Raw genomic sequence first — 13,084 nt, 5'->3', positions numbered from 1 at the left:
CATTTTAGCCGTCTTTCACCTCTAGTTACTTTGGAGTTACTACCACAACAGAAAAATCATGCGACCGAAATGCTAGAATGGTTAAAGGTGCTCTACAAATACAAAAAGTCAACTGAAGTGAATTGGAACACATTTTTTATCACATACAGTATGAAAGTACTACATTTCAACCTCTTTATTTGTAGCTGTTTCTTTCATTTCTAGCTTTTTAAGGTTGTCACGTGCAAGTACAAGTCACCACAAACACAGGTGAAATACAGCCTCTCTTCTTCCACCTTGTGGCGAATCCGTAAATTGCCGTTTGAACCTTCTGACTCTCCGTACTAAAGATGCTGAAGCAGAAACCTCTGTGTGTGTCAGTGTATTTTTTTTTTTTTTTTTTTTTTTTTTTTGTTATTCCCGCTTGCTCCATCCACACAGCGAAGACGCTGATTTTTTGCCATATGGAAACACAGCGGGCATGAAACTGCAGCGACTCTCGGAATACCGACCTGATGTTTTTGTGCAAACATGCACGCGCTGCATTTTTCCCTGCATTTTGGCGACTCCGCGCTCGCGCTCGCGCTCCGGGCTGCAAATAATGAATTAACAGACAGGAGGAAATAAAGGAGAAGCGGCTAGCTGCAGCCACATTGCATTGTGCTCCCTGGATATCATGCGCATTTTCCTACAAACTGCTCCCATTCCCTCTTAATGAAACCTTTCTTTGTTGTGGAATGGACACTTCTCCCAAAATAAAAATAATAATAATAACGCAGGCTGCTCTGCTAGTCAGCAGCTGAAGTGCTTAAACAAAGAAATGCATTCTTAAAGAAGAAGGCACAGGCTGGATTTAACATTAAGGTAAAGAAAAAAATTATCTATGTAAATATCATTATGACTTTCAATGCATGCATGCATGCATGCAGTGCAGATATTTCCACCTTTTTGTCTTTGTTTGCTTTATTTAAAGCTATCCTGTTCCCTGCCATCTTGATGGAGGCATTAAGAGATGGAGCTTGTTTCAGATCATAAACACAAGCTCTGGATTATGTTATCATACTGAGCTAGATGCAACACATCCAACACTGTACCTGGGGCTGATTTAAATCTTAAACATGGAACATGGTATTTGTTAGATGAAAAGAAAGAAAGAAAAATGGTATCACACAGTTGCAATCTTTTCTTTTGTCACATCTGCAGTGTCTTCACTTGGCCAACTGGCAAGCCATGCATGGCTTTGTCTTATTACACAGCTAGACAGCTGCCTGTAAGTTTATCATCATAGGGTTGAATTAGATCCCTGTGTTCATTTACCCCTAAGATTCATTAAGTAGACACTTCCTTCTTTTTTTTTCACCTTCTGGAAACTTGTTACATTGCTACATGCACCTGCTTCAACTTTGCAAAGATTGATGGCATGTAAATCATTTTCAGTATTATTCATTATTACAGTTTCGTTTGTTCTCCACTCTTCACCGAGTTACAATAAAGTGTTGGTTCATCGCACTAACCGGGTGGATTGTACTGTTTTGAAGGGGTTTTATACTGCACGGTCGACGTGTGCCGGTGTTAAACATTTATACAGTATACTGTGATATTCTCGCACTTTACTCACCTTACAGTCCATTTGGAAGAAGAATGCCTTTCTGGCCAGAGAAGAGGCTGTCTTGTTCAGAAGGCAGGATAGGACAGCTTCCTTCAGAGGGTCTTTATTTCAGACAAATCGAATGAAAGTTTAAAGAAGTGATGGACATAAATTTTGCTCCAAATGAGGTACAGCGTTTTAGTGACGTCATTTTTAAAAAAAAATACAATACAATTTAATAAGTGAGCAATAAAACACAATGAAAATAATTAAAGACAAGGTGGAGTCAAGCAGACGGATGTGAAGCGAGTTACTGTTACCACCCCAAAGTTGATTATTTTCCTAAAACAGCACGTGATTTATTCCACCTATACTGTAACAATTTTTTTTTTAAAACAAATGTCATACTTTTTATTTGTTTATTGTTATTTTCAATGTTATAGAACATCTGTGGATCAAGTCAGTTATCACTTGCGTTATAAAACTATAAACAGTCATTCCCACACTATCTTTCCATCTCACTCTCTCTCTCCATCTCTCTTTTTTCTCTTAATAAGACAAAAAAGCTTGTCATGTTACAGAGAAATTGCAAAGCCGTCTGTCCTGAAGACTTTCCTGTGGTGGAAAAATGAAAGAAACAGCTTTCTCGCTGACTGTTGCAAAGCACTGACACTGGAGACTCCTTCCAAAAATAATAATAATAAATAAACATCTCTTCACAGAAAACTGCATCAGATCAGCAATTGCACGCTTTTAACTCTACATCTGACATACAAGTCCCCGTGTTAGTTGTTACTATAGAAACAATGACGTATTAGAATGAGCACATTAACATAAACCTGGAATTTGCCTTGTAACTGCTGTCAGGTCTGATCTTATAGAAAATTACTCAAGACCTTTTGACTAATCAGCACTCTCTTGTAATTTTTGATACAAAATCTTGATAATATCATACATTACCATATGATTTTTATGTGATATGAAAATACAGTATTGGCACATGGCCTAAAGAAAGTACTCTCTAAGGCTAGTTCCTAAAATGGTTCTACTTGGAACCTTCTGTTCTACGGTTCTACATAGAGGAACTACCAAAGAACGTAAGGTTTCTAGATTTAACTTATTTATTTATTTTTTTGTTTGTTCTTTTAAAGTGTGTGCCGCACAGGATTTATAGTGTGTAAAAAAATTTATAGCCAACTTTAATGAGCACAATGTTGTTTTCACAGACTCTCAGAAAAAAGGCTGTTCAAGGGTTCTTTAGATAATTAAGAGTTCTTAGCTTCCTGAAGGGGTCCTAATTGTACGCCTCTTTGATAGAAAACACTGTTGTAGACAGCATAGAACCTTTAAGAGCTTCTGAATAAGCAAACTGAAAAACCTTTTTTCTAAGAATGTGTATATATTATGATATATTCGTCACTGTCTTGCATTTCGCTTGGGAGGAAGCTGACTAGGTAAGCAGCATATACAGTTGAAGTCAAAAGTTTACATCCCCCTTTCAGAATCTGCAAAATGTTCCTTATTTTACCAAAATAAGAAGGATCATACAAAATGCATGTTATTGTTTATTTAGTGCTGACCTGAATAAGATATTTCACATAAAAGATGTTTACATATAGTCCACAAGAGAAAATAATAGCTGAATTTATAAAAATGACCCCGTTCAAAAGTTTACATCCCCTTGATTCTTAATACTGTGTTGTTACCTGAATGATCCACAGCTGTGTTTTTTTGTTTACTGATAGTTGTTCAAGAGTCCCTTGTTTGTCCTGAACAGTTAAACTGCCTGCTGTTCTTCAGAAAAATCCTTCAGGTCCCACAAATTCTTTGGTTTTCCAGCATTTATTGTGTATTTGAACCCTTTCCAGTAATGACTGTATGATTTTGAGATCCATCTTTTCACACTGAGGACAACTGAGGGACTCATATGCAACTATTACAGAAGGTTCAAACGCTCACTGATGCTCCAGAAGGAAAAACCATGCATTAAGAGCCGGGGGGTGAAAACTTTTGAACAGAATGGAGATGTGTACATTTTTCTTATTTTGCTTAAATATCGTATTTTTTTATTTAGTACTGCCCTTCAGAGGCTACAGAAGATAGTTACATGTTTCCCAGAAGACAAAATAAGTTAAATTTACTCTGATCTTCAAATTCAAAAAGTTTTCACCCCCCGGCTCTTAATGCATGTTTTTTCCTTCTGGAGCATCAGTGTGCGATAACATGCATTTTGTATGATCCCTCTTATTTTGGTAAAATAATGAACATTTTGCAGATTCTGAAAGGGGGATGTAAACTTTTGACCTCAACCGTATAGGCGGAATTATGCTCCTGAAACACTGTCCCATTCAGAAGGCAGCTTAATAACAGCTGAACAGATTTGAAAGCGGGATTGCATTGATCCTTCGCAGAGACGCAAGTGGAAGTCTGTTGCACTCGGAGCACTTCGACATTCCGGGTAAAATGATGCTGAATGCACACAGATAAAGGTAAACAAGCAGGTCTATAGTAGTGCTGAGTGCATGCCACATCACACGGTAAAATTAATGCAGTTGTTCTGTGTGGTTGTTCTGTAGTGACAACTTACTTGTAATTGTAGTCAGTTGCAAATTATTGTGGAATATATATAAGAGGAATAAAACATTCTGGGACATGCTGTTATAGGAAAATAATCGACTAAGCAACTCAGGCTTCATCACACAGCTCATGCCTAGATCAGTTGCAGAATTGGCCAGAGTGAAACACAAGTTATATATTTGTTATTTATGCAAGCTAGTGTGATGCCAGTTGTTAGCTGTGAGACAAGTAGTATTTTTGTGCTTAACACATCTATTCTATTTCTGCGATTTGTTTTTTAAGTTGTGTACTTGGTGCTGTCTCTTTCAAACTGCTTGGGGTGTTGCCTCTGCTTGAGGTTGGTTGTGGTGAGAGAATAGACCTCAGATTTGATGTTTGCACTGTGAAGATAGAGGAGGTCAGATCATTGATCTCCGAGAAGCTGAAGGAGCTGGTGAGTGCCTGTTGCCTCTCTCTCGCTGTCGTCATCTTCTGCTTGTTTCTTCATTTTTTTTCTGAATTGTCTCTTCATTTCCATATTCCTATTTCGATTCTTTCTGCTAAAATTGCCCCTAGGTGTGAATGAGTCTGTAAATGTGTATGTGTGTGTATGTGTGTGTATGTGTGTGTGTGTGTGTGTGTGTGTGTGTGTGTGTGTGTGTGTATATATGTGTGTGCGCGTGGTACTCTGATCGACTGGCATTGTGGTGTATTCTTTCCTCGTGCACTGTTCACAGGACAGGCTCCAGATCCAGCACCCTTACCAGGAAAAAACAGTCACTGCTATTTCAAATCTTCCTTTACTTCTACGACTATAACTACTCCTCTATTTCCATTTGAGTCTTCTTCTTGTTTCTTTTTCATCTTCTTTTGTTCATCAGCGTTTTCTTCTTCTGCTGCTGAATGTGATATTTTCTGAATGATTGTTATTTGGTTCCTAATCGCTTGTATTCTTTGTCTTTTCTTGTAGTAATTCATCCTTTTTTTGGTTGGTCTTAAGTTGTACTATCGCTTCTTCAGTTTCTTGTTCAGTTTCTTCTATTTCTGCTTCTTTTCTTGTCGTTAGACTTAAAAGGTCGAGTTTTGATTGGAGACGTTGGAGTGCCGTAGAGAAACTAATGTAAGAATTTTTTTTCAGTCAGCCAGGTCATATGAACTGTTTAGTAGTAGTAAGGCGAGACTTGTGGGTTGGACTTATTAAAGACATTTCGCCACTCATCCAAGAATTACTGATATTATTATACTGATCTAGCCAATTAAATAGCAGAGCCGCGGAAGGATCAATTAGTAACTAGCCGTTGTTGTTATAGGAACAGTGAGACCGTGGATGGATCGATGGCTTCATTTAGTACAGTAGTGCCATCGTGATATTTTTCTCCTGCGGTTCAGGAGTTCTGATGCTATTCTCACATCCATCCAAGACAGTGGTGTAAAGACAGTATTTACACCATCGAGACATGTCTGTTGGTTGTAGCCAAATTTTTCCAACTTGTGTGGGTGTTTTATGTTATGACTAAGGGAATAAATGTGTTTTAGTGAACCTGAAAGCCAAGATGCTGAGGTGGGCTGAAGTGGGCTGCAGGCCAGTCAAAAAGCTGCTTTCACTTTGTCTTTAAACATTTAATAAGGACTGAGTGCTTACAGAATGCTTATGCTGTTTTCCTGACTGACTATAAAGAGTCAGGGCCCTTGAACCTTGTCACCTCCTCTTCTTCTTTTCAGCTTAATGCAGAAATTTCACAGCAATGACTATTTAACTATTATAACTAGATAAAATTACTATTTTGTTTTCTTTAAAAATTCATAACATAACATTTCATAGATTTAGTCTTTCTTACTGTAGCCTTTTAATTCTTCTTTCCTTACTTTGTGTCTGTTTTTATTTTATTGTGTATGTTGGTTGTTATGAAGAAGGAACGTGTCACACGTTTCCCGCCACACACAACTTTACACACAGTTTAGACTTAATGCTCTTGAACACTTTATAGTGCCCCGAAATCAAAACTGGTGTGTCAAAGCTTTTTATTCCTGTCCCTTAGTGTTGTGGACACAAATACGATACTTTATCATAGTATATAATAGTTTTTGAGTTCATCAATTCTGAGAAAATGTCGATTCATCATGGTAAATGATGATTCATCCTGTACTAGTATTGTGTTTGTCCGGTTAAGTACTCTCTAGAACGTAAATGTTCTGCCTCTGGGGATGGGTCTGGCTCTACAGCGGCAGCTCGTTAGCAGTGAACAGGGTTTGTCTGTGTCTTGACTGTGCATCTTCTCGCTTCTCACACTATTCCCTTTTCCAACCATCCCTTGATTGAGAAAAATGGTTAGAGTTGATTCATTTGGAAGAGGGTGGAATCTGAGTTTATGTGACAGACACTTTTCAGAGGAGTGTTTTTGCCAACATGGGGCTGTTCAACGTCTAATCGAGAGCACTAGTCCTTCTTTGCGTAGCCTCGTCAGGGCTTCTCGATCAGTAAGAGTAAGTAATATCATTTTATCAAGTAGCATATTAGTTCAAATTATTGATAAGCCTACCATTCAGACATGTCAGACACGTCCTGGTGATCACTCTCTGTCACCATTTGTACCGCTGATGCTCGACCTTTGCTCAAATGTGTACGGTATAATTCTGAAATCACATGGCATCTCGTCATCTAGATCATCATCCTCATTAAAGTCAACACGCGTGGGTGAAGGAGGCGGTGTGAAATTCAGTACAGTTGAAAAAAAGGCACTTGTTAAACATTTCCCTGTTCTACATGTTGCTATAAGTTAAAAAAAACATTATTAGGGTGTAAACTGTACCTATTTCTAAGGCTAAATGCTAAAGAAAAGCAGCAAAAATATGTAAGATTGCAATTTTTGTGTGCTTAACATTTGCTTCACCACTTTCAGCTGGTTTTAAGCACATTTATATAGCAAAGTATTGGATCTGTGCAGAAGCAGCGCACTTAGCACTTCAGGTTTAAAAACGAGCTTTTCAGTTCACACATACTGACTGTTTTGAGCATTTTGGTGGAGACAGGGTTTGTGGATACAGGCTCATTAACGAAAGGCACAAGGTATAGACATTTGGAGCGACTGCTAAAAACATAATCCAGCTACTTTCTTTATGCTAGTTCCTTTTTAGCACAATTTCTGCTAGTTTCTTTTGCTGCTTTAAAAACTCTGAAGTGGAACTACTTACAATGACCACACATAACTATGTGAATATAGTGTGTGTTCCTTATATAATGGTGTGTACTACCTAAGGAATGAGCCTGATTTTTTTAAAGATACAGGCTTTAAACTTGCAGTACAGTGAATTATAGTAGTAATTAGAGAAGCAAATTAGTACACTGACTTTGAATGACTTTCAGTTCTTTAATGCTTTTTCTTTTTGTTCAGATCCTTATAATAGTTTCAAGAGATTTGTATGAAGCTGTTCAGAAAACCACAGTATACAAAAGTATAAAAAAATAAACAAAAGGAAGAAACATAAGGAATTAAACATGATATTGTGGTGTGGTGAGTATTGTTACCATCAAGACATTTATTTTTTTCTTATAACACCATGTCCTGATGTATTTTATTCCTCTATATCAATTTGCCAATGATTACATTTTTTATTAATTAAAGAATGTATGTCATACTTTTTATCCATTTATAGTTACATTAAATAAAAGCAGTCCTTCCATCAGTACTCTTCTTTTCTCCCTCTTGTAGTTGAAACAAACAAAAAAAAAATGCAGCTTTACATGTTACTTTACTTTACTTTACTTTACCTTACCTCTGACTGTTACAAAGTGCTGACACTAGAGCCTCCTTCCATAAATGGTAAATAAACATCTCCTACAGAAAACGTCACCTTACAATTATACATATTCATATGGAGCATCAATCATACAAGTCTCTGGGTACGTTGTTACTATAGAAACTATAATGGGTCAATCCATGTGAATTCACCAGAGGCCTTCTTACTGACCATCTCAGATTTGCTTCATACTTCCTGGAAATAATGTCTCTGATATCTAAAAATCTAAGAAAAAATCTAAGATTTTTGACAATCAGTTGGACATATAATGAATGATTGTAGCCTCTTCTCCAATTATGGATTGTGTATATTGATTATTTGGGACTTTCAAAACTGTGAATTGATAGAAATTTCAAATGACTTTTTTACATAATGCAATTTGTGACAGCCTTCAGTAAAATTGAGCATTTCTCCAATGGGGCATGGTGCCAAAGAGGTGTATGTGTATGTAGCAGTGACAAAGACAAAGGGCCTACAGATCATGTTGTCTTGGTCTGCTTTTATAAAAGAGTAGCAGCTCCAAATAGTTCTGGCACATATGGACATGTATAGTAGAGTAGCAGAGCTCTGCCACTATATCCGTTTGTAGCAAAGCATGGAATATTTGAGAGCTTAATAAATATAGTTTAGTTCAAGGTACCAATTTTATATTTTGTGCGTATATGGGCAATATGCATTTGAAATTTATACCTCATAAATCAGAAGGTTCAAATTCTTTCAGACCTATGTATGTATGTATGTATGTATGTATGTGTGTGTGTGTGTGTGTGTGTGTGTATGTGTGTATATATATATATATATATATATATATATATATACACATATATACACACACACACACATACACTCAGGTCTGTAAGTATTTGGTAGTGATGCAGTTTACGTCATTTTGCCTCTGTACACCACCACAACACAATAAAGCAATCAAGATGTGACTGAAGCGTAGACTTTCGGCTTTAATTCAAGGGGTTTAACAAAAATAAAAACAGCCTAATGATGGCCTCCTTCATTTGCATCGACACCTGTTTGGACCGCATATTGAGAGTTCCCATGAACAGCTACCAATTGCAAATTCAACACTTGGAATCTACTCCAGACCTTTTATCTGCTTAATTTGTCATGAAATAAGGAGGAAACAGGCCACATCTGGCCATGAAACTGCTTATCAGTAAATTGTCCAATTACTTTTCTGCCTGTGAAAATGGAGGGACTCCTGTAATTCCTGTAATTCCTCAGCCTGTAATTCCTAAACATTTAATGCAATATAACTCCTTGAAACTCCTTAAAGCTGAAAGTCTACACTTCGACTGGGTCAGAGCATCAAGTCTTGTGGGGTGTTTCTTGTATGCAGTGGTCATTACCTACCAAAAGTGGTTCAAGGAAAGACAACTGGGGAACTGGCGACAGGGTCATGGGCACCCAAGTTTCCTTGATGAACATGGGGAGTGAAGGCTAGCCCGTCTGGTCCAATCCCACAGAAGAGCTTCTGTAACACAAATTGCTGAAAAAGTTCATGCTGGCTATGATAGACAGGTGTCGGAACACACAGTGCATCTCAGCTCACTCTGTATGGGACTGTGTAGCTGCAGACCGGTCAGAGTGCCCATGCTGACCCCTGTCCACTGCCGAAAGCACCTACAATGGGCATCAAAACTGGACCATGGAACAATGGAAGAACGTGGCCTGGTCTGATGAATTACATTTTCTTTTACATCGTGTGGATGGCCGGGTGTGCGTGCGTCACTTACCTGGGGAAGAGATGGCACCAGGATGCGCTATGGGAAGAAGGCAAGCAAGCAGAAGCGGTGTGATGCTCTGGGCAATGTTCTACTGGGAAACCTTGGGTCCTGGCATTCATGTGGATGTTACTTTGACCCGTACCACCTACCTAAACACTGTTACAGAGTAAGTACACCCCTTCATGGCAGCGGTATTCCCTAATGGCAGTGTCCTCTTTCAGCAGGATAATGCTCCCTGGCACACTATAAAAATTGTTCAGGAATGGTTTGAGGAACATGACAAAGAGTTCAAGGTGTTGACTTGGCCTCCAAATTCCCAACATCTCCATATGATCGAGCATCTGTGGGATGTGCTTGACAAACAAGTTCGATCCATGGAGGCCTCACATCACAACTTACAGGACTTAAAGGATCTGCTGCTAACGTCTTGGTGCCAGATACCACAGCACACCTTCAGAGGTCTTGTGGAGTCCATGCCTCGATGGGTCTGAGCTGTTTTGGCAGCACAAGAGGGACCTGTACAATGCCAACAAAATGCCTTTTACCTAAGAGAGGTCAGAGGATTAAAGCCAGATTGGTTTGAGCTGCCAGGAAGGATATAGCTCAAATAAGAACTCTTTACAACCGTGGTGAGCAGAAAAGCATCTCAGCATGTGCAAAACTTTGAACCTTGAGGTGGCTGGGCTGCAACAGCAGAACACCACACTGGGTTCCACTTCCGTCAGCCTAGAACAGCAGTCTGAGTCTAAGTCTATCATGGGGACAGACGGTGAGCCTCTATATCTCTCTATATCACAGACGACTGTGGCCATATAAAAATAATACAGAAGACCAGTGTCAGGCAGCGAAACATTGGCTACAGAGAAATACAACACATATAGTGTGCATGAAATGGCATATTATGATCTAAAAACTATAACATAATGCATAATGCAGCACTACATGATATATCAGACCTAAAAATTATAGTATATTAAACAGATTTAATGTGAATTTCACCGTGTTATATTGTATAAACTGCATTGACGAGCATAGACCTCTTGTATAGCTTGAAGAACATTTCGAAATACCCTGCATCTCTATTAAACATCTGGGATCTGGGCTAAATGAGGAGCAAGAGCCTTCGGTTAGATCCCTTTGTCTGTGAACAAAAATCAATGACACAGACATCAAAGCCCAACCTGGCAGGATGATGTTCTGACAAAATCGAAGCTTTCATCCATGTCGAGGAAGTGAGAATCTCTGTAATTTTAAAGTCGTGGGCATGCAGTGCAGTTCATGTCATGCCTGACATGTCAGTGTACACGTGCTGACTGGGAATTTTTCTCCGGCTTTACAAAAGTGCAGTGTTTGACTGCAGCAAAATATGTTGGCGAGCCAGTGATAGGGGCTGAAATGATATTTTTATTGTGATATTATTACATTCTATTGACTTTCTGCAGCTTGCCCTAAGTGTGCATTTTCCTTGAACTAAACTACAAAAACTGTTTGTGTTACAGGATTGTGAAATGAAAAGCTGCTTTATGTCCTGCGCCAGAGCTTGGGGGCAAGGCCGGTCTAAAAGCAAACATTATAAAATTATAAACAAGGAAATGGAAGAGTATATAGATATCAGTGATATGATATGGAAGATGCAGACATGTCAGTAAGTAATAAATGTGATTAGGCGGGGTAATTATCTCTCTTTTTCTTTTGTTTAATGTTATTACCCATGCTAGATTTCAAGAAGAATTGAATAAACAATGAATTTGATTATTTAAATTTCTCATTTGTCTGATCATGAGCTACAGTCTTGTTAACGTGATCTAAAGTAGGAGTCATAGCTGATGCATTGTTTTCTTGCTTGACACGATTCCAGTGAAATACTTTTTGCCATGAAATAAGTCACGCTGTGAAAACCACGATAAGTTTCTTTCTCTTTTTGTGTAGGAGCTGTGGAGATTGTGTCCGTGCCGATATGTAGTCTCTGTTAAAGCGTTTGAAGAAGGTAGACGTGTGCTGATAATCCATTATGCAGCAAATACTGAGGTATTCAACTCAGGGCAAATGTTATTGGAACACAGGCGGACTCTGTTTACGTTCTGTTAGGGAGGTTGCAGAGGAGTTAGGGATCCATTCGAAGGCTGGCGAAAAAATACGGCTTTTAAGGTTACCTCACCTTGTTGAAATTTGAAGGTAGCATTGAATTTATCTTTCTCAGTGAAAGCAATATCATACTTGAATATTGCGTTAAGGAAAACATGGCCGTCAGAACTGTTTCTAAGAGAAATCCCCAAACTTTCTACTTCTTACGTTTTTTATTTAGACCATTAAAGCACTGAGCGTGTGCTTAAGCAGTATCGCACGAGCCAGGAATGCTGTTGTAGTGAATATCAGCGTGGCTGTGATTCGGCTGTAGGCACGAGGCCACAGGTAATCACAGCTATGCTGAAATTCAGTACAACAGCATGATTGCGAGTGTGATATTGCTTTTATATTACAGTTGTACAAAGAAGATATTAATATTGACCTGACATTTCAGATGAAATATGCGAAAATATTTTGTTCATTTTTGTGCAACGTCAATATTTCCCACAGAAGCCACAGCTGGATAGAGCGTTGCGTGTTGCCATGCCAACGCACAGACTGACTGACAGCAAGTGTAATAACAGTTTCAAAGAAATATTGCTAGAATTACAATTTTTAGGTAGTGAACACAGGCAAGCGGAGTGATACAAACAGTGAAATGTGCCAGTGCTGTTATACTACATATCAGCATTCTTGGAATGCTGCTTGGCCAAAAAAAAAATTAGTGAACCTGAACTAACTGTTGTGTAATCAAAAGTGTATCAGGGACTAACTGCAGTGTGCTTCAGTAATAATAGTAGCTGTAATAAATGTTCATTGTAGTACAGAAAGTGAACATTTTTAGTTCTTATATAACGCAATTGAAAAAAAGCTACAGTTTATTTCAAATTTATTTAATCTAAGCGCACAGTTTTGAGGCAGCATAGGCTGTAGGAGGCATTTATTCATATGTAGATATGTAATATGTCTGTAAACAACAATCTCGATTAGAACATTTTGAAAATAATTATTCAAATTATGCAAATTAATCGTGAAAATCACCCAGCACTAACTTACCGTTGCTCTCTGCTTGCCTCCTGTTGCTCTTCTCACTGTCATGGTTCTTCTCGTGTATATTCTTGCTCAAACATGTATGACTGGATTATCATATCATATCAATGCATACCGTTATCCAGTGAGCATTCCCTCCTTCTCTCCTTCTCCCCTTCTCCCCCCATTCCTCTCCCACCCAAAGTATCCACCATAACCTTTGTAGTTTTTCAAATTTTGCATCCACCTCCAAGATACAGAATCAGGTTGGGGTTTCTTCACTATTCAAACCCGGAAACTTTGCTACACAGCCCGCTGCATCCTCGCT

The 13,084-nt window shown here is 38.5% G+C and overlaps 1 protein-coding gene across 1 annotated transcript in view; it reads left to right on the top strand.

The window, feature by feature from the left end:
• Positions 1 to 347: 347 nt before the first annotated feature.
• The window catches only part of b4galt2 (UDP-Gal:betaGlcNAc beta 1,4- galactosyltransferase, polypeptide 2), a 137,387-nt gene continuing 124,650 nt past the window's right edge, over positions 348 to 13,084 (top strand). Inside the window, exon 1 of the mRNA XM_026937068.3 lies at positions 348 to 843. The gene's annotated coding sequence lies outside the window, so the exon portion shown is untranslated. The remainder of the gene's footprint in view (positions 844 to 13,084) is intronic.

This window comes from Pangasianodon hypophthalmus, chromosome 4 (assembly GCF_027358585.1).
Source record: "Pangasianodon hypophthalmus isolate fPanHyp1 chromosome 4, fPanHyp1.pri, whole genome shotgun sequence".
NCBI lineage: Eukaryota > Metazoa > Chordata > Actinopteri > Siluriformes > Pangasiidae > Pangasianodon > Pangasianodon hypophthalmus.
The sequence above is the reverse complement of the archived record's forward strand: the minus strand, read 5'-3'. Positions and strand labels throughout refer to the sequence as shown.